Genomic DNA, 22,406 nt, shown 5'->3' on the forward strand with positions numbered 1-22,406 from the left:
CCTTCCCTTGGCGAACTCTTACTCATTTCTCCAATCTCAGCTCAGCCACCATATACTTCAGGAAGTCTTGCTCAACAACCAAATTGAGAACTCCCAGAGGACGCCTCCTCTGTGTTCCCCTATCCTACCCTCAGTGCTTACCTCGCCTCAACATTTCCCTTATTACGTGAGATTATCTCACACTAGAGATACAAGCAATATTATCTCCTTAAAACCTCACTCATACCACATCACATCACTCTGGCCCATAAAGTGCTTCAAGAGGCATCCTATGGAAGGTAAGAGAACATACAGGCCCCATGCTCTGGCCTTTAAGGCCCTAAATGGCCTGGTCCCTGACCTTCTCTCCAAACTCCTCCTTTGTCCTTGCTCACTTTCATGCCACTGTCTGTTTTCAGATCCTTCACCCTGCCAAACCCTCTCATGCCTTAAGACTTATTTCCCCAGCTCTTAGCACAGTTGTTCCTTTTTATTCACCACGGCTTTGCTTGAAAGTTGTCTTCTTACAGGCACCTTCCATCTCCACCTCAAGAACTGTCATCCTTTCCCACTGTTCCCTGTTTCTTTTCTTCACTGCAACCACAGAATTTTATAAGTAAGATATTTATTTACTTATTCATTTATTGTTTTTCTTGTTATTTAAATCTCTAATTTAGTGGAAAACACACCCTCAACTCTTCATGCTCCTGGAAAGTGCAATCCAGACTTTTTAATCTGTATCCTTCCAGGGTGTTTGGTGCACTGTTACATCCTCAAATGGGCCAAGTAAATGAATGAGCAAGGAAAGTTCAGGAATGACATAAAAAGAGAAGGAATTACAAAATAGCAGAGATGTAAAGAAATTAAATACTAGTGTTAGTTTCCATAATGACTTGCATTGAGGGAACTCTGAGTGCTTTAAAAATATTAATTTACACTCTGTTCACAGGAAGAACTCATTATCTCTAACTTACGAGCAAAGAAAGTCAGCCAAATGAAGCGACTTTTCCAAAAGGAATATAATGCATTAAATAGGGAGCTTGGTCTAAACTCTGAATAGCTTTATTTTATACCCTGTCTTGTTCCCAAAGGATTGTAGATGGCTTTGAAAGACACAGACAGTTACACAATTTAGAGTGTTCACAAAAACAAAACAAGCCAGTTGCTCAGGAGAAGCACGATTATTCCTGGTACAAGGTCTGAAAGAAACTTCTTTCTTGGGTCCACACAAAGGGCAGCAAAGGCACAACCACAATCACATCCTCCAGGCAAGGAAGCAGTGGGGTTCACGGGGTTGTTTGCGGCACTCCTCAGTGTGGGCCGATGGGGCGGGGCCAAGGCTCAGATCCACAGAGCAATTCTCCAAGGAACCAGATCAAGACAGCCCAGGTGTGCAATTCTCTGATGGCCTGTCTTAATCCAAAAAGAACATCTGGAGATTCTGGAGGAATCATTTAACAGCACACTCTTCATACGCTGGGCTCTGTGAATTTTACTTTTCACCCAAAAGCTTCTAATAAGTACTACCTAACAGTGAAATTGAAAGTGGCAAGCATCTGCAACACGGTCAATGTTGTGCAACCATGAAGATTTCCATCTGATTTATCAGTCAGATGACCTGGGGAAGGGTATATTAGCTAAGGTGTAGGTTAAGCTGTTCTAACAAAGAGACCCCAAAATACAGTGACCTAGATAAAACCACACTAACATTTTGGGAAAAAACACTGGGAACTTCTGGTCCTGTTGCCTGTGTTAACTAGGCCAAGAGGCCCATGGTGGGTAAGGAGGTCCTGTGGACCCACTGAGTGGGGCCTCAGAGAAGGGGCTTAGGGGGTCACTTACTGGGCTTCTGCGTTTCCTGTCTATAGTGCAGGAATTAGAGCTGTCCGCTGTGATGTTTCCTCCTTTTAATACTATGGCTGGGGCTGTTCTTCTATGAGGCATGACCAAAGTGTAGACCCCTCAGCCGGGAGTTCTCCACTGTGAGGGTTCCAGCAGCCCGACCAGATGGAGGGGATGGAGGGAAAGGTGGCTTTGAAAATGCAAGTTCCACCTACCCGGGCCCCAGTATTTCCATTTTAGCCACTGAGCTTTTATCAGCCTGGGAGCTTTTGCTGGGCTTCAAGCTGCCTCAGGAGCCCTCAGGAGCTGGCCTCAGGCGCCATTAATTAAACCCGCTTTAGCCCGGCAGCATGGCTGCAGGGTCAGAGTGTGGAGGACGCCGGGAGGAAGGGGAGGGTCGTGAAGGAGGAAGGGGAGGGCCGAGAAGGAGCGCAGAGCGTGGTGGGCGTGGGGAGGGGCGTGAGGGGAGGGCTGTGAAGGAGCGCACAGCGTGATGTGCGTGGCGACGGGCATGATGGAGGAAAGGGTTGATACACCGGTGCTTTCCTGAGAGCTATAAGCAGCAGTGACTGTGACTCCTTTCAGCCCTCAGGCCATGGAGCAGTGGGTCTGCTCCTGCAATTTGCTCTTGCCCTGAATCTTTGAGGTGGGGCCTTCAGCCTGGGTGAGGCGTGAAGGGGGCGTTCCTGACGCCACAGGCGTCCAAGTCTTATGGCAGGCACCACTGTCACGCTCAGACTTCTCAGACTTGGTCTCAGGCTCGTCTGCTGTCTCTATGGGGCGGCTGTGGACTCTTCAGGTGGGTCGGACTCACTTTGGGGGGGTCAGAGTTGGGGTGGGGTGAGCACAGCTCAGCAGGCAGGGGATGAGAGGCAGGGTGGGGGGTGGGGTGGAGGGTTCTGTGGCCATTTGGGGTCTCCTGGAGTGACCATATACAATTGAGAGGCTGCTGTTACCTGTTATCAGATGCATAGGAGTAAACTAAATAATAACAGATGCTTGGAGGTCCCAGAGAAAATTGACAATGGAAACCTCACTGCAGGTGGGGCAGGCTAGGGCCATCCTTCTGTATAGAAGTATCCGGGAACCTTGGGTTGTGTTTCTGGACCATCTGTCCTTCTACCTTGTAGTGAACACAGGGAATGTGTACAGATAAGAGACAGAGGCTGTACCTGCCGATCTGGGTTCTCTAAGTCTGTTCCATTCTGCAGAATGGTCAGCATGGCTTCATTCAAATAACATACTTATTACTTATGTGTATTGAGTGTTTGATGCAAAAGAACTGCTTTGCAAATTAGCTCATTGGATCGGTCAACATTTGTAAGAGGTTGTTAAACCATTTCACAAAGGAGAAAGGTAAGGTTCCTATAGGGGAAATGTTTACACATAATCACAGTTATATGTCACAGGCAATTGATATTGCCTGCTATGTGATGAGTCTGTGATTCACTTTAAATTGGTGAGGAGAATCTAGTTATGTATTCTTAAGTTGGCAACCAATAAACTGTATTAAACGCGCCAGTCTGTAAATGAGATTTACCATATTTTTGGGAAATGTCCAGTTTATTTCACATTGCACATCATGTGATATTCCTTAATAATGAAGCTAGTATGTATTAAGGCTGTGTACAGACTGTATATACGTTTGCGGTTATGCAAGAATAACACATGCCAGATCAGCACAGGGAAGCGTTTGGCTAGAACCCCAAAGAGGACTTGAGCTTTCTATACCTACAGCCTCATTTCCCCAACTCTATCATGTCAACTTTCTGCCCCTGGACTCTGGTAGAGATGTCCCTGTCTGAACCAGAATGTCCACAATGTTTTAGGAATCAGCAACCTTCATGGATGTTGTTCTGGGCTTCACCCAGGAAGAATAGGCCTTGGTGGGCGCATCCTGGCAAAAGCTATACAGAGATGGGATGCTGGAGAACATCATTCATCTTCTCTCTGTTGTTGAGTCTGTCAATAAGGATTTATTTACTCAACAAGTATCCAGAGAAGTTTCCACATATCATGCTCCCCTCAGCTCTCATTTTTATTCTTTCATAACACAACTACGAGAAGGTAATTCTGTTTATTGATTTAATGACATGTAGTTTGCCCCTTCACTAGAATATAGTCTTCTTGACCACAATTTTATGTCTTTGTTGCTGCTCTATTGCCAGCACCCAGAACAGTGCTGAAAACTCAATGGATTGTTTTTAATAACTAAAAAATAAGATCAAACAGTTCCTAAGTAATTATTCTGTTCTAAGCAGTAAGCCCAAAGTTTGCAGCCACAGTAGAAAAAACCACCAGGCAACATAAATTTAGGTTATTCTGGATTAACTAGAAACATTTAATTCCTCATTTGTTGAAAACACTGGGAATCTTTACTCTGTGAGCTTGCTCGTGCACATCCACGAGTTCCTCAATGCTTTCGGCTTGGAGTCACGGTGTTCCTCCTGCTCTGCTCAAGGAGTTACAAGGTTTTCTTCAATGCTCACTTAGTTGTTCATTGAGATCCTGTCCTTGACTTGAGGAATATGTATGGTTCCTAAAAGACAGTTCAAAATTCAAGTGGCTTTTCCCCATGAACAGGGTGGCAGCTCTGCAAATAAGACACAATTTCCCATTGGAGCAAGGAGAGGAGTTGTGGAGGGAAGAAAGGGGATTCCCACAAGGCCTGAGGCTGGGTAAGCTCCAGGCATGTGTGTTCACTATGAGGAAAAGCCTAGTCAGTGAGGGATCAGGACCTTGGTAATGCCAACTGCAGATTTCCTTAAGTCCATGGTCTTTTCAGGAAAGTATGGGAATCCAGTGGGGAAAAATTCTCAATGTTGTCATTATTCCTAGCATTTATCAATGTCTTTTATTCATAGTTTATGTCCTCTTTGGATTGAAAGTTTCATATTGTGAACTTTGCCCTCATCCCTTCCCCTTGATGATTTCTTCTCTCATAACCTTACCAAAATCTGTCTTAGTTTTCTCTTCAATCTTGAAAACATTTTGTAATTGACAGTGCCCTAAAACATGTTTCTAGACACTAGTGCATTGCTCCATTTCACATTCTTGCCCTGTGTAAGGGTCAATATTTGCCTTGCATGCTGTACAACACTTTGGTTCCCTAATGCCTCTTGAGAAATTTATTTTTTAATTGACTTTAGGCATGAGAAGTAACCTTTAAAACCAAGAAATGGTACCTATACCAGATATCTGCAGGAAGGATCCATCTAACTGCACAGTGATGGTAAGTTTCTTGGGTTGAACCCTGGTCCCCTACATTAGAGGCCTGGGAATGGGATGATTACTAGTAAAGCACAATAACGGGACTATAATTTGAGTTGGGAGTAAGTGCCATCCCAGAAGAAAGTTTTGCATAATTTTAATTTAGGAAAGATATTGACCTGAGCTCAGAGCTACAACCTGAGTTCTTATAAAAGGACAATTGTATAAACACGGCTCAAATACCTAGTCTATGAAACTCAATGAAGTTACAAAATTAACCAACTGTACAGTTGAGGTGTTATAAAGAGGAAATCTCTGGGCTGGTCCAGTGGCACAACAGTGAAGTTCACACGTTCCACTTCAGTGGCCCAGGCTTCACGAGTTTGGATCCCCAGTGCAGACATGGGACCACTTGGCAGGCCATTCTATGGCAGACGTCCCACATATAAAGTAGAGGAAGATGGACACACATGTTAGCTCAAGGCCAGTCTTCCTTAGCAAAAAGAGGATTGGCAGCAGATGTTAGCTCAGGGCTAATCTTCCTCAAAAAAAAAAAAAAAAAACAAAAGAAGAAGAAATCTCAATGCATGCAAGAGAGTAAGACACCGTGCATATGTAACTTACATGAGGAAGGTTTTTAACCAGGAACTATGACTGACTGATTAGCCTAGAATTCATACATATAGAAATGAAAAAATGAACGTCTGTGGGCAGTCTTTTAAGTGCCTCTTAGCTCCTCCAATAAGCAGAAATCTCACATTGGGGAAGAACCCATTGAACAGAATTAGTGTGAGATGTTTTCACTCATAGGTTCACAGTGACTTAACATATGTGAAGTCACGTGGGCCCAGGAGGCCCACCTCTGTAAGCTGTTGGACCAACTGAGGCAGCAAAGCCATGAGGAAACACTGAAGTTTCACCTGGAAAATACCCAAGATATTCTCCAGAACATGAAATACTGGTAGGCAGACCAGATTCAAAAAGACAGAAGGGGATGGCCTGAAATCCATAATTAAGATCAGATGAAGCCTGCTTAGGAGCCCAGGGGTGTGTCCAGGAAGTTCAAGATGAAAATCTTGCCTCTACCTTTGGAGAATGTTGTGGACTTTGCTGAACTGTTCTCAGCCAACTCAGAAGGTTCCAGGGAGGATTTTGATCAGAATAGCTTATGGAGGGAGGTTTCAAGGTCATGTAATTTAAACAAGTGCAGTCAAAGAGATGGTTGTAAGTGAGGAAAGCAGGGCTCCTGGAGTGGTGAGAGTCACTAGGACAGATGGGAGAGATGGGGGGCTGGGGAGGGTGTGGGTACACCAATGATGCACTCCTCGGGTCCCCAAGATGCCAGATGTCTGGGAAGCAGCTGCCACCATGGCCTTTACCACTGCAGCCACTGCCAGTGCCCTTTCCCCAACCACCAAGAACACCACCACAGTAGGCTGGACAGGGAAGTAAGAAGTAGGTTCCAAGTTCACCACTGTGGTCTCAAATCTGGTCCTGGGTATGTTGGGATTGGGTCTGATAGGAGTCGTTGGGCAAGAGGAATTACCCTGAGGCAGGGGCCTGAAGATCCCTGACCTCCTCTCAAAGTGTCATTTGTTGTATTTGCCTCTGTTGAGCTGAGGTGGATCCCTGCCCCAGAGGTGACCAGAGTCAGCCCAATCCACATGCCACACCACAGGGGGCGCCACCCCACCCAATGCATCCCAGGAGGCTGTGGGACACCACCCCCACTGCTGGTGCCCTTGCACTGGCTGCTGCCAAGTTCATCATCCTCCCTCGGGAGCCCGGCCTGGGCTGAGGGATGCCAGAATGTGGAGGGGCTGAGACACAGTTTGGGCACACTAGCTGCCTGGCAGCCTCCTGCTCCAACCAGGCTGATGACAACTGCCAGGGTACTTTCAGGTCTCAGGGCCCTTTTCCCCATCCTAGACCCCGGACAGAGACTCATCCCAGGAAGCTGGAATGGCTGGCCTCCTTCAGACAAAGCAGACTCCTCCAGAGGATACACTTCTCCCTGTGCCCTGCCACAGTGCACCCAGGGAGATGGCCAGGGGAAGGCCTGCCTTGGACCTTAGTCATGGATTTCTCTCAAGAGTAGAGCTCTGGGCAGCAGGAGGGCATGGCTTTAGTGACTCCAGAGTGAAGGGAGGTGCCTGCCCCTGGAAGGGCAGGCCTGCCAATTTCCCCACTATTTCCACAGGGGGCGTGGCATGCCTAGTGTGGCCAAACTCCTTTGGCTAGCATTCCTGAACCCTGTTGACTTGTCAAACATTTACTGCTCCCTGTGTTGAAAAGCTCCTTCCTGATGGGAGGCCTTGTTCTGTCAAACAATAAAGGAGGCCCCGGATGATCAGCATGCAGGAGGGATAGCCTTGCCCTGCCCCCTGGCTCCTGATGGGCAAAGAGGGGCAGAAAGCTATTTTCAAAGGATGGGAGTGGGACCAGAGCAGAAGGGGAGAAGGGGATGTGAGACACAGTTGTAGAAGTTGGGAATCCCAGTTCACCATCAGCTGCACCCGGCCACCACCAGTGGGCTCCCCCACACTTTCAGTGCCACAAGGACCTGTCCCTCAGCAAGCCCAAGGGCCTTTCTGAGGCCAATCACCTTTTCTGTGCATGCGTAGATAGAAAGAAGGGTTTTCCCTTTATGGAGTGGGGTTTCCAGAGTGCCAACATTCAATAAGACCCATGGGATTTGTCAGTCAGTTGGGGAGGGGCGGGTGCACCCACCATCCTCTCTTCATTTCCCTGAGATCCTAGATCTAGTGAGAGTCACTTGAGGTTTCCATGAAATTAGTGGAGTTCTCACTGTGTTGTAGGGGGTCTTGTTGAGGTAATGGCTGGCCTCTGTGATATCAGGTCTCGGTGAGGTCAGATGAGGGTCTCTATAATGTCACTAGAGGTTTCTTGGAGGTCATGGGCGTTCTTTGTGTGTTCAGTGAGTTCTCTCTGAAATCAGGAGACCTCACTTTGAGGGAAGAGGGGTTCACTATGAGGTCGGTGGAGGTCTCTGGGTGGGTCAGACAAGTCTCTGTGTGGGCATGGGATGTCTCTGTGTGGTCAAGGGGGGTGTCTAAAGTGTCAGGGGATGTCTCTGTTAGGTCAGCTGAGATCTCTGTCTGTCAGTGAGGGCAGAAGGGGCCTCTATGAGTCAGAGGTGGTCTCTGTGAGGTCACGGTGTTACCAAAATCAAAGTGGGTGAATCCTTGTGAGTTAAGTTGGCATGAGCACACTAAGGCTATTTCGGGACATAAACCTTCCCTCGTTTGTTTGTCTTCCAGCCCTTGACTATTGGGGACCACTGATAATGCTGTGTAGTAGCTTCCCTCACTTCATCTGTAGTAAGTTCACAGAAGGTGTCAGTTCACATGAGGGCAGTGTGGAAATTAATGGTAACTAGAGAAGCTCTCCTGATGGAGTGGCCATTTTTCAGCTTCAGCTGCCACGTTATGTCCTTGGAAGGGCTTTACCATGGATCCCAGCTACTTCCTGGGGGACCTGTACCACTTCTAACAGTTTAAGCATCTCTGGCCCATGTTTAACGTCCACGATTCACTCTGGAGACCTCTGTGGCTGGAGGTCACTTCTGGGCAAGCATGGCTTAAAGACCCATGGGAATCAAGGAAAAGGACAGCAGAGTTTAAGATATGACAGCATTTTACAGAAATCTGAAGGGAATCCAGCATCATATCTTGATAGTGCAGTATTCTATTTTGGGATAGCCAGAGGCCTCATCAGTCACTGGTAGACTAGAGAATTGATCTAAGAGTCCAAACCCTCATAGGTAGGTTTATAGCCAATTTTTTTGCTTTATTGATTAACAAGCAGGTGGCAGCTACTGCTTTGAAGCATGGGGGCTAAACTTTCACCACGGTGTCCAGCTTGCACTATTCAAAAGCGTCCGATTCTGGTCGCCATAGTTTATCAGAGAGGCTGATAGCTATGCATGCAATGTAAAGAATCCAAAGAAGAAAAAACAGAGCCATTCCTTTAGACACATCATATCCCTTACTGGTCAAGAAGCTGAACATACTTAGCTCACATCTGACTCTATCCTCCTGGGGATAGAATCACACCCCGCAGGATTACGCTTCTCCCCGCCCCCATTTTCCATGCCAATTGCAAGTTCGGGTCGTGACCTGTGCTCCTGACAAAGCGGCCGCGAGACCGCACGTTCCCACCACCCCCTCCTTGGGTTTGAGGGCTCTGATAGAGCGGCTCACACAACTCGGGAGAACCTCTCCCTTCTGAACAGCCACAGGGAAGAGGGGCATAGAGCAAAACATGTGTGGCAGGGAGGAGGAGCTCGCGGGGCCTCTCTGGGTGTGCCACTCTCCCCGAACCTCCACGTGTTCGCCAACGCGGCAGCTGTCTGAGCGCCGTCCTTTCGCAGTCTGACGGAGACTCCATCGCCTGGGCATAGTCGATTACGGTCATTGACCGTTGGCTACTCAGCGCGACCTTCAGCCCCTCTTGCCCCCCGCTGCCACCCCAGGGGTGGGGACGGGGACGGGACGGGCCTGAAACTTCCAAGGCCCGAATCGAATCGCACAGTTGGTTTCCCCGGCACCCAGCCCCCACTCTTAGGGCTTCTCCAACACTCGCCTCGTTAACACCAGTTCAGGTGGCGTTGAAAGGGGCTTGTCAGGAATAACACCAGACAAACCACTTCGCCTTTCTGGCTCTGGACTCGTTTCAGGAACTGAGCCCTAAAGTAATTCTCCTAACCAAAGATGCGCCATGTGGCTCTCATATGGGCAATCACAGGACTTTGAGGCACTCGGTGCCAGAAACCAAGGGAAGACATTTACTGTTATAGCCCCAGGAGCGCACAGCATTGAGAGCACTAAGGTCTCGAGCAAAGCTAGATTCCCCTGCTCTGAAAACTTACTGATTCCGGGGAAGCTTCCTCTTTATGGCTTCTGGCTTCAAGGGGCATATGTTTTACCCAGGGCCAGCCACCTACCTGCTTCCGTTTTACCTTTCCTGGCGTGGCACCGGCTGCTCACTCCACCTGTCCTTGGGCCCATAGTTCCGAGTTAGCCCTGCTTGAATCATGTAGGGGAGTCTCTCGCTTCTCAGGGGCTGCTGTATCCTGCAAGAGGGCCATCAGCTCACCTCCCCCACTTCTTGGCGCTTGGAGCTCGGTTTTCTCCTGTTCCCGGCCTGTGGAGGCCCCTAACTCACAGAGCACGTCCCTCCCTAGAAGGGGGTGGGGAACGGGGCATTCTGGTACACGCAGTGAGGAATCCTTCAGCAGTTTGGACCCTGTTTCACAGGTCCAGGGCTCCAGAAAGCTTCCGGTCTCTCCCTTTCCTGAGACCTCCTTCAGTTCACACTTTCCTTCGGAAAGGTTTCCCTTGTGGGCATTCCACACCAAGAACACGGCTCCACTAGGGAGCAAAGATTCAGCCTGCTCTCCTCCTTCCTGCCGAGGTCACCGGGGCCTCCCGGAGCCAACCGGGGGAGGGGGCTGTCCCTCAGCCCCATCACGTCTCATCTGTGGTCAAGGGAAACTGCCACGGCTCGGGCTTCTTCGATCCCTTCCCTCCCTGGGGACGGTTCGGACAATCCTGCCACCAACGCCCTTGCTCTTGGCAGTCCGCCCACCGATTAGCCCCCGACATTGCGGGTGGCCTCCTGGCCCCTCGGTGGGGGCCGGGGTTACTCACCCATGGCATATGCCCCCTCTCCCTCAGGATACCTTGAGGAGACTTGCGGGCCACAGCGAGCAGGGCGGCCTGCCTTTTCATCTTCTTGTCTTCCTTTGCATCCTCAGCTTCAAGCCGGTTATGGAGCACCCTCCGTGCAGCGACTCGGAGCTGTGCAGGACTGGTAGCAGGACCGATCGGCAACTTTTGGAGTTTCCCACGGGTGTCTGGAGCACTTCTGAGATCTGAAACACGGATTCGGGATCACTGTACTGCCCCGGGCCTCCAGGTCCCAGTTTGTGTATCGCCTGAGGCAGTCCTGCGGCCTCTGGAACAAAGTGCGTGGGTGTGGCGGAGCGGGTGGGGTGGGATTGGGGGGCGCGGGGCGGGGAGGGGTGGCTCGGCTTTCCCCAGGGCCCTATTGGACCTGTCTGAATTTAGGCCATTTACTGGGTGGCCGGCTTACTCTTTTCATGGCTTTCAGAAGCAGACCCCGAAAATATCCTCCCTTTCCTCCATCCCCAGGATCATTGGGATTCCACCCTGCCTCGCTCTCTGGCACAGCCTGTCCACCAGGCCTGCAGATGTCCGATCCTGGGTCATCTGCCTTATCCGCTTGTTCCCTGGCTTCGAACGGAACGGATGACTTTGCCTCAGGCATGCTAACCTTCTCCTCCAGAAGCTCACAATTCGTATGGGGCGGGAATTCATATGGAGTAAGTATACTAATATTGCTAATAAAGTTATTTTTATTATTAATAGCTAACAATTATATAGTGCTTCCTATATTCCAGGAAATCTTCTAAGTACACTCTAAATATTAACTCTTTGAATCCTTGCATGTCCCCCGTGTGGTAGGTATTATTTCTTTCAAATGAGGAAACTGAGGCACCAGAGAGAGGCTAAAACCAATATGTAACTGATAAATGAATTCATCAATAAGGCTGAGTAAAATGCAGGCTCTCTGTGTTCGGAGTCTTGGCTCTTGATACTCTATACCTGTGCTCCTGCTATTCCTATGAAACTCAGAAGCTTGTACGATGGTGGTGAGGCACAGGGGCTTTAAGCAAACTGCTGAGTTCCACAGCTGACTCCACCCTTGGCTTGGTACTGAAAACAGTCCTGGATTTGAGAAGCTCAGTATCTACTTCCCTCTCCTCTAGGACCCAGTAGAGGTGGGGGATACAGATGCAAATATGGGGAGACTTTTAAGTTCTAGTGGCAGGTTGTATCCAAGGAAGCTCAGGGCCTGCAGGTAACTTCTCCTCACCAGTTTACCACCTCCCCTACCCCTTCAGCCCCCATCCATGCAGAAAGGCAGCATGAGCCTGGAATCACACAGGCCTCGATGGAAATCCTGGCTCTGAAATGCACTGGCTTTGGGTAACAATTTAGCCTTCATGATCAAGAAGGTAAAATCAGAGGAAGATGTGCTGTTGAATGAGCATCCCAGCAGCTGAGTTAAACGGTAACCAAAATGACTGCCTGACTCAGGGGCATAAGGCTTTAATGCACACACACTTCACATGTCCCAGGCACAGGCTAGACATTCTACACGGCTCATCCCTTTTCATACTCCCAATAGCCCCAGGAGTTGTGTTGTTCTATACCCACTTCCCAGGTGAATAAACTGAGGTTCAGACACCTTAAGTAAGTTGTACCAAAAGTTGGGCTGCTTTGAATCCTTGTTACCATTATAGGCTTAATTGTATCCTCCCAAAATTCATATATTGAAGCCCTAACACTTAGCACCTCGGAAGGTGATTGTTTTTGGAGACAAGGACTTTAAAGTGGTGATTAAGTTACATGAGGCCATTAAGGTGGAGCCCTAATCCTGTCTGACTGGGGTTCTTGTAAGAGGAGGAAATTTGGAATCACAGGGAGACATCAGGAATGCACTCACACAGAGGGAAGAACATGTTAGCTTAGTGAGAAAGTGGCCATCCACAGGTCCCCTACTATCAGCACATAATCAGGAAGGGCAAAGAGATTTTCTGGTGCCATTTTGTCCCGAGGCTTTATCTCATATTTGGTAACTCCTAGCAGCTCTGAAAAATAAATTTTCATTGGCATAAGCCTGTCTCTCCTAAGAAGGCCTGGGAAGAAATTACAGAAAGTGTAGAAGGCAGGAGCTACTTCTACTATAGCTCATTTCCAGATTCGGGCTAATATCAGATCTTCATTAGATTATTAATGTTTCTTGAGAGTGCTGCTTCATCAAATTTCTCTTCCCTGCCTGGGCCTTCGGCAGCTGATACTGTCATCAGCTGTCTAGCTTGTGGCCCTGCATACCTATGCTTTACCTATTCATATGTCCAAAGTTACATGAAGCTCAGGACGCCATATTTTCTGATTTATGGTATCATTTTTGGAAAAGTTCTATGAGGTATAAACAAAGCAACCTAGTTAAAAATCTAACAATCATTTTTATTTGAAGAGAATAAGATCATATGCCATTAGAACTCCTCTGCAAAACCCAGGACATATATCTCACAACTTGCTTGACTTTTTTTTTTAAAGATTTTATTTTTTCCTTTTTCTCCCCAAAGCCCCCCGGTACATAGTTGTATATTCTTAGTTGTGGGTCCTTCCAGTTGTGGCATGTGGGATGCCGCCTCAATGTGGCTGGATGAGCGGCGCCATGTCCACGCCCAGGATCCGAACTGATGAAACACTGGGCCACTTGCAGCAGAGCACGCTAACCTAACCACTCAGCCACGGGGCTGGCCCCTTGCTTGACTTTTGATAGGTAAGGAGGAGATAGAAATTCTTACCAGTGGCTATCTGGTTGCTAGAAACAGAAACTGCCTTTTGTTAACATAAGCAAAAGAAATATCTTTAAAGGCTATGGAATGACATATAAAATTGAGGGAAAATAGAACTTCAGGAAGAACCAGAACCAAAAAATAATGAGAGATACAGAGACAGAGATAGATAGTGGGGGGGGGGAGGGAAGAAGGGAGGGAAGGATGGGTGGAGAAAATGATAGCGTTAATTAAACAAGGTGACCACAGCATAGGCTAAGGGAGGGGATGGGAGATTGACAGTAGTCCGTGATCCCAGAGAAGAATGTATTTATATACAAATGGAGGAAGGATACTGGACAAGCAAGTATAAGTGATTTTCACTAACAAAGCATTCCTAAAGTACTCATAAGCATTACGTGACTCCCTGATTGTCACATGCACAAGTATTGCTCAATGAAATTCCTGCTTGGGGACTTCACCAAATGTCATCTATTTACACTCAACACCCATTTCCATCCCCTTGTACATTCTTTCTTGTGTTGCAGTACTTCCCATATTTGAGAGGGCTAAAAAGAACGTTTCCAAAACTCCCTTGATGCCACGGTTCTAGAATTGATTTAAGTTCCATCAAGGTAATGCAGTTGCATGAGATTTGAAAGGCAGAAGGGGTAGTGAAGGCCAGCAGGGACATTTCGTGTATTTATTTTCCTGCATTAGTAGCAACTCCAGGCCCTGGCAGGCATCAGTTTTTCCAGTGGCCAAAAGGCACTTTGCACTGCCTACTCACCAACCTCATGGTCAGGGGCACGGAGACATCAGCCAGAATTTCCTGCAGTTCCCCCATCCCTGGACTACATCTGCTGAGGCCTGACCCTGTGCCTGAGTCTAGCAGCAGACACCAAACTCCATTCTATTAGCCCTTGCAATAATTCTGTGGACGTCTAATTTCCTATAGTAAAGCCCTTTCTAGTGGAGATACTTAAAGTAGTTTCTGTTTCCTGCATGCACCCTGAATGATACAAGTATCAAAAAGCTCCTTCAGTATCAATTTAATTTCCAGCTTTATTGCACATTCTTTCAGTGCAATGATATGGTTCACCCATCTTATGGCTCCTTTCCTTGCACAGAAGACAGAGTTTTCTTGAGTAATTGAGCAGAGCTTCCTCTGACTTGCCTACAGGTGAGTTCAGTTATTTTGTTCCTTGAGATCACTCCCATTTCCCAGAACTATTGTTGACTATGCTGCTTAGCTTCAGTGGTTTCTTTGTTGTGTTTCATCTCATTACTCCCAGAAATGTAGACGCCTCACCAGTGAAGAAACACTAGGAGTGATGATTGCCTTGATGACTGTTCTTTTAGGCCAGTTGGATCATAAAAGGCATACTTCTCCAAATATTATTATATCATGAAGCATTCTCTGGTGATAGCCCTTTGATAGGTACACTTATAGAAGAAGTTAGAGTTGGTATTATGCATTAGAATTTCAGTCACATAGTCCCTTGGATCTAGGAATCCCAAAGCTAGGGACTTATGTTACTGATATCTCACAAAAAATCCTCTCAGATTTACATATAAGTTTAGTGCAGGAATTTTTTTTGGTAAGTGTTTTTAAAAATGAAAACAGCAAAACGATCCTTCAGGGACCATTTAATTGAATTACAGTATATTCAATTGATAAAAGTATTCAGCTGCAAAATAGCATGGTTGGCCCAATACAGGAAGATATCCAAGATGTAATATTAAGTGAAATGATAAGTATGAATTGCACAAAATATTTAGCATTTAGCAAGTTTTAAGTATGACAGGTGAAAAAATATGCATTGGTGTCAACTACACATGAACTGTTCACTAATTCCCCTTGGGATCAAAATACAAGGTTCTGAGAGTTTAGAGTGGTGGGGTGGTATACCATTTTGTGTTTCAGTGGAGAAAGAGAAACATTACCAGGTATTTCAAACAGAGGGAATTTACAACAGGGGATTGTGGGTTGGTTATGCCAGGATTGGACGACTGAGAATGAGGGTATTCATTTCCTAAGACTGCTGTAGCAAATTACCACAAACTTGGAGACTTAAAATAATAAGCATGAATGAAAAAAGAGAATGAAATATACAAAAAGAAGTGTATATGAGACATATAGGAAATGCTGACAATACCCAGTACACATGTAATCAATGTTTCAGAAGGACAGGAGGAAGAGAACGGAGCTAAAGCAATATCTGAAACAATTATGTCTGAGAAATTTCCAAAAGTGATAGAAAACTTCAAGCCACAGATCCAAGAAATGCTACGGATTCTCATGAAGACAAATACAAAACATTTAGAGCCCACCAAACATGGTATGGTCTAAGGTCTAAAGGGGTATTTCCCAATAAGGAAGTGTGGGCCCAACTTTGCATCTCTTCATTGTGGGGCCTGTGAGTGAGGGAGAGGAAGAAGCAGCAATCATGGAGCAGGGCTATGGCATGGCTGCTGATGGGGGATAATTAGGAGGGAATGAAGGTAGCCTCAGAGGCTCATTGATCCCCTCAAACATTGCTTGAAGACCTGTAACTCAAGATTTGGCAGAAAAATGGCTAAGAGTTTGCCTTCCCTCTTATCAAGGAAAAAAATACCTATAGTAATTCTTACTTACAACTACTTATACAAAGGGGCAGAAAACCCAACTCAGTGGGTATAGACAATGAAGAGATTTTGTTTTATGTAAGTGCAAAGTCTGGCAGGAGCAAGCCTTACAGGTGTGGGTTGATCTAACCATTCAGGTGTCAGAATCAAGGATCTGCTTTCTTTCTAGCTCTCTGTTCTGCTTTACTTGGTGTTGGCATAATCTCTAGGCTCTACGTGGTAATCCTCCAACTTCTCCAGGTGGGCACTCCTCTGCAATAGCAAAATAGCCATGGCAACTATGTCATCATATCTGTACAGCTCCCTCTTTTGGTAGGTCCTTCTAGGAAGGAGAGAACATTACTAGCTAAGAAATTATAGCAGATATCTCCTCTCACCTCTGAGGCTCAGATTGAGTCTTATGCCCGTCTTTGAACCAAGATCGTGATTGAGATACCACGTTAGTCTTCAACTAAGCAGAGACCAGGATTAGAGTTGGAATTGGGGGTTAATACTACCAAACCACAGCACTGGGATGGGGGAGGAGTGGTCTCCACAAAGAAAAATATAGTTGCTAACAGTAGAAGTGGGTAATCACCAGAGGAGGAACAAATCTGGAAGCAAAAAAAAAAAACAACTCAAATCACATGGCATGACACTTGACCCACTTCTCATCCCTTTTCCTCCTGGGTTAGCTCGGCTCTCTTCTCAGCTGTTGCTTGAATGCCCCAAACACCCCGCCCTTGAGGCCTTTCCTCTCCCCAGAGCTTTATCCTGGAATGCTCTTTCCTCAGACATTTGCTTGGCTTTCTCCCTTGTTTTTCTATTCACGGCTCTATTTAAATGTCACTTCAGAGAGGCCTTTGGTGAGTTCCCTATCAGAAATAGCAACTGCATTTCTATCTACCCCCATAATTGGCTTTGGTTGTGTTTATAGCATTTATCACTATTTGACATTATTTTATGTCTCTCTTTGCCCTCACCACTGGAACGCACTCTCCCTGAGAAGATTCTCTCTTGCTCATTGTTGTATCGTGGTGCCTAAAACAGTGCCCAGCATGTAGTAAGCATTAAACAAATGTTTGTTGAATGAATGAATGAGTTAGAATCTAAGACCTAACCCCACTTCTGTAATCTTAAGCAGGGAACTGAAGCCTTTATTGCCTCTGTTACCTTATCTGTCAAATGGAGATGCTTTCTACCACAGAGCATTATTCTTCAAGTAAGAAAATGTGTGGGAAATGTCTGGCATGTACAGATCTTTGATATATATTATTCTCACAAATATATATATTGATATATATATATATTCTCACAAAGCTTCATTCAGTGGACCCAATGAGGCCAGAATCCTTTATTTAAATCAGTTGTTATCGACCCTGGTGTCACTTTAGGATTACCGAGGGAATTTTTCACAGGTGCTGAGCTTGGTTCTCACCCTGAGTCTCTTATTTAATTGGCCTGGTGTGACGCCCAATCATTGGCAATTTTTAAAGCTCCCCAGCGGGGTCTAATATGCAGCCAGTGCTCAAGACCACTAGTTTCTAGTCATTGGTGGGCTGATGGCACGGCTGGATGTGTAACCATCAGACTCATGGAAGCATTGTAAAACCTGGCCCTTCCAACACCTGGAAATCTCTAGAAGCCAGCTTGGCTTATTTTCTCCAGTACAAACCTTCAACTGGCAGACTACACAGATGATCCTTCCCACTGTGTTAGAAAGAAAAAACACCAGCTCTGTCTCAGATTTCTCAAATGATTTTTACATGTACAAACCATGACCTGTTTCCACGCTTGTAGATGTTAGGGGGGAGAAAGGGAAGCTTAAAGGAGACCAGGGAGACTAGTGTGTATTTTCTTCTAAAGAAACTTTTAAAAGTGCAGAGAAACTGGCCTGGGACAAGGTCTAGGATCTAGATCTTATACTAACAGGGATGATGCATGTGAACAGTGCCCAGGACAATTCCTGGCCCATCGTAATTAGTGTTCAATTAAGCAAACTAGACTTGCCTAAGGTGTTATGATAATAATGACACAACAACAAACAATGAATCCTTTTTCTGAGCATCTTCCCTGTGTTAAGTATTTTAGATAGGTAATTTTGTATCTCTACAACATTACAGTAAATCACTGGTTTTCTCCCCTTTCACAACTGGCAAAATTAGGATCTGAAAGCTTGCAGCTGGGAGAGGGAAGACTCAAGATTAGCATTCAGGGCTGACACCAAAGTTCATCTTCCTGCCTGTATACTCTATACTGTTTCTAGAATCCCCTTAACTCTCAAACTCTATGACTCGGAGCAACTTGGACCTTTTTCACCTGCAGTAAACAGAAAGCTTTTCCTTCACTTAAAATAATGTAAATATTGATAAATGCTATGAATACAACCGAAGTCAATTGTGGGGGTACTGGGTTAGAGATGCTGTTCAAACCTCATCCCATTCAGACCCTCTGACTATTGATAGGAGAGGGAAAGTGGAAGAGAGAGGTTTTGCCTGATCTTTGAGGCATACACCTGTGTGGAGAGAGGGGGCAGAAATGCCTGGTTTTCTGTTAAGAGGTAGGGCCATGGGAGGAAGCTGCTGCCCACTCCTCAAACTGTGCAAGTCCTCCTGATTCAGGGCAGTTCTACAGGCTCTTGTCTCTGCTTATCTGGAACTCTCTGCTCCTTGTGAACACCCACCATCACCTTTGCCTAGAAATTCCTATTCACCCTTTGGATCCACAGTTTAAGTGTCACTTCCTCCAAGAAGCCTCCTCTGGTTCTCCACCACTCCCACCCCTACCCTAAAACAAAATATTTTCACATCTTCTTTTGTTGTGTTTATGGTAGTTTGTAATTAAATAATAATTTTGAGTAATTGTTTAGCACCTACCTCCCCTTTGTCAGCTCCATCAGGGCAGGAACCAGATCTTTCTGATCTACCTCCATATCCCCATCGCCTAACACAGTGCCAAACACATAGAAGGGCCTCAACATTTTATTTGCCTGGCTGTAAGTGTTACAATGAAGAGACCAAACTTAACCCTTCCATTTTTTCTTTCTTTCTCAGGAAACAGAGGAAAGGGAACCTCTGCCACTCCAGTGCAGCCTGACATTCCTGAGATGCCTCAAGACACAACTAAACAAATGGTATGCACCTGGGTATGTGGAGCTTGAGGAAGGGCTTCACTCATCTTTCACCTTCTATTCTCTGATGCTGGGTCGGGTCCTCCTTTCTGTCTTTTTGTTGTTGTTGTTCATTTATTTTTTTAATGATTGGCCCTGAGCTAATATCTGTTGCCAATTTTTTGTTCTTCTTCTCCCAAAATTCCCCTAGCACATGGTTTTATATTCTAGTTGTAGGTCCTTCTGCTTCTGCTATGTGGATGCTGCTTCAGCATGGCTTGATGAGATCCATTCCCAGGATCTGAACTGGTGAAGCCCTGGGCTGCTGAAGCAGAGCATGTGAACTTAACCATTCAGCCACAGGGCTAACCCCCCCTTCTTGGTTTTTGATTTCCACACACCACCGTGATATCAGACTCTCTTTGACATTGAGAGTCTCCTCTGACAGAAAAGGGAAGTAGAAACCTCTTCAAGTGTGGGGTGGTTCCTGCCTTAGCTGATATCGCTGCAGAAACCTCTCTCCACCACCTGGTCATGGGCTTGGCACCTGCTGCAAGAAATTGGACCTGTAGCATGTGCACTGGCTCTGAAGCCTGTGACCAATCCTCCCACTGCCATCAAAATAAAGGGTGGTTCTGAGACCTATTTCAACATTATTTTTTAAGATTTTATTTTTTTCCTTTTTCTCCCCAAAGCCCCCCGGTACGTAGTTGTATATTTAACTTGTGAGTCCTTCTAGATGTGGCATGTGGGATGCTGCCTCAGCAAGGTTTGATGAGTAGTGCCATGTCCGCACCCAGGATTCGAACCAACGAAACACTGGGCCACCTGCAGCGGAGAGCGGGAACTTAACCACTTGGCCACAGGGCCAGCCCCCTATTTCAACATCTTAAATTCAGCTTCCAGAGACTGAGGGCGACCTTTTCCCCAGACACCACATTTTAAAATGCAATGGGCTCTTTGATTTTGCAAACAAAATCTGGCAAGCAGTTAAATTACATTTTAATATTCCCAGCACTTAACCAGGAAAAGATGCAGACAGAATTGAAAAGCATCCTGAGGGGGCTGGCCCCGTGGCCGAGTGGTTAAGCTCGCGCACTCCGCTGCAGGCGGCCCAGTGTTTCGTTAGTTCGAATCCTGGGCGCGGACATGGCACTGCTTGTCAGACCACGCTGAGGCAGCGTCCCACATGCCACAACTAGAAGAACCCACAACGAAGAACACACAACTGTGTACCGGGGGGGCTTTGGGGAGAAAAAGGAAAAAATAAAATAAAATCTTTAAAAAAAAAAAAAAAAAAAAAAAAAAGAAAAGCATCCTGAGATTTTCTGTCGTTGTTTTTATTTAAATGCCCAGATTAGACCATAATTTATCTCAAAATGGCAGGAGGCCTCTTCATGCACTTCACACTTCAAAATGTCTTAGAAAATCATGTCAATTTTGGTAAGCCTCTTGCCATGCCAGAAACAACAGCAAATGCTTTTCTCCTTGAGTATCATCTATTGTGAATCAGATTATAAAAAAATACACCTTGCTCTTTTATTTTGCCTCTGTTTTGAGGATTTTATGGCATCTCTGCAGTAATTGATTTGTGTCACATTCCTGCATAAGTAGCATTCATTGTCCCACTTTTTAGAAAGGGGAATTGAAGCAGAGGTGTGGTAAAGCAACTTTCTTATGATCCCGGAGAAACTCACTCATTCATTCACTTGTTCTTTCAGTAAACATGTTTGGAGAACCAGCTATGCCCTGGTCACTAACCAGACCTTGAGGATACATAAATGACTATCTCACAGGCCAGTCTCCAGATCTCTGGTAGAAGAGTCATTCTAATCAATGATTACAACATTCCATGATAAGTGCTGAGGTGGATAAAGGGGCCACAAAGAATCGCCCCTCAGCCAGCTTGCCTGTAAGAGAAGGCTTCCCACAAGAAGTGAAATATGAGTCAAATCTTGAAGGATGAGAAGTACCCTAACCATCCAAGGCCTGAGTGGCAAGAAGGGCTTTTACAGCAGAGGGAGCAGCATGCACAAGGCACAAAACGGCTTCGTGTTTTCTGGTTTTAGGTGGTTGGAGAAAAAGATGTATAAGTGGCATTGAAAGAAGATACGCAAGAACGAGAATGAGAACAGTCTTACATGCCAATCACGGGACGTGGACTTCCTCCTGACACAGTGGGACGAAAACAGTATAGAGTGTGTTAGTTAGTACTCACTCACTTACTTAGTTCAGCCTAATTCAGGTTCATACAAATTCCCCCTTTCCCTGTCTTTAGTGGTCAAAGAGAGTGTTGATCTATCTGAAGAAATATAAAATTATTAAAATCACTTTTTCAGATCCAAGGACCTCTTTGAACTGTCTAAAGTCTTCCTGCATGCAAATGTGCATTTGCCTGGGTAGATTATCTAAAGCCTGCGTTGGATTTCTCAAGTGATCTAAAGCTCTAAAAAGTATAAGAATCACTACTCTGTTCATTTTACGAAAACTTTCAGCCCTTCCCAAAGTTGATTTTATCCAAGTAGAATTCTTTTATATTAATCTCTTAAAATTTACTGGTTGCTTGTTATCCATGTGGGTACCATATCACGTACCATTCTATTATTTCAAACAAAACAATTCTTCACATTTCCCAGCAGCAGGTTAATCCATGTTTGCTAACCAACCAAAACTGGACTTCTAATCTCAATTACTATTCTTTAGACCTATGGGATTTTCATACTTTCTATGTGAGAAGTTTGAGACAAAGGTACTATATTGGAGAAATACAGGTATTTGAATGTTGGGGGAAGCACAGATGATTTTCAAAAGTTAGAGTCATAATTCTATGGTGAGTTAGTTAAGATTATTTGGATTGAAATTAAGAGAAGAAACTCTACTAAATTTATTGGAAGGAGAGAGAAGCGTATTATGCTACCTAAGGTTAGAAATGTTAACAAGTAACAGTGAAGTAAAATCAGGGACTTGAACTTCATCATGACTTCCTGTATCTTTTCTCTTCTCTCTGCTGTTAGCTTCATACTCTCTCTCTCTGTCCGTCTCTATCTTTCTGGACAGACCGGCCTTTTCTCATTTCCAGTACACAGTGTGTAAAACCTGTGAGAGTTCCTATCTCTCACACAGAATGATCTCTGTTTGTATATCCCTCTGTCTCCATCTCTCACAAATCGTTCCAAAATCACTGAACAATGAGTGCATTGGTCCCTTTGCATTAGATACCCAGTCCTGCACTGTACACTTAGATATGGCTGTTCTCTCCCTAAC

The 22,406-nt window shown here is 45.7% G+C and overlaps 1 long non-coding RNA gene across 1 annotated transcript; it reads left to right on the top strand.

The window, feature by feature from the left end:
- Positions 1-2,277: 2,277 nt before the first annotated feature.
- LOC138915315 (uncharacterized) lies at positions 2,278-22,118 on the top strand. The gene is made up of 6 exons (XR_011421119.1): positions 2,278-2,620; positions 4,971-5,053; positions 10,811-11,020; positions 11,208-11,398; positions 19,087-19,166; positions 21,212-22,118. It is a non-coding gene; the product is annotated as an uncharacterized lncRNA (long non-coding RNA).
- The last annotated feature ends 288 nt before the right edge of the window (positions 22,119-22,406 follow it).

Source organism: Equus caballus, chromosome 8 (assembly GCF_041296265.1).
Source record: "Equus caballus isolate H_3958 breed thoroughbred chromosome 8, TB-T2T, whole genome shotgun sequence".
In the NCBI taxonomy this organism is placed as follows: domain Eukaryota; kingdom Metazoa; phylum Chordata; class Mammalia; order Perissodactyla; family Equidae; genus Equus; species Equus caballus.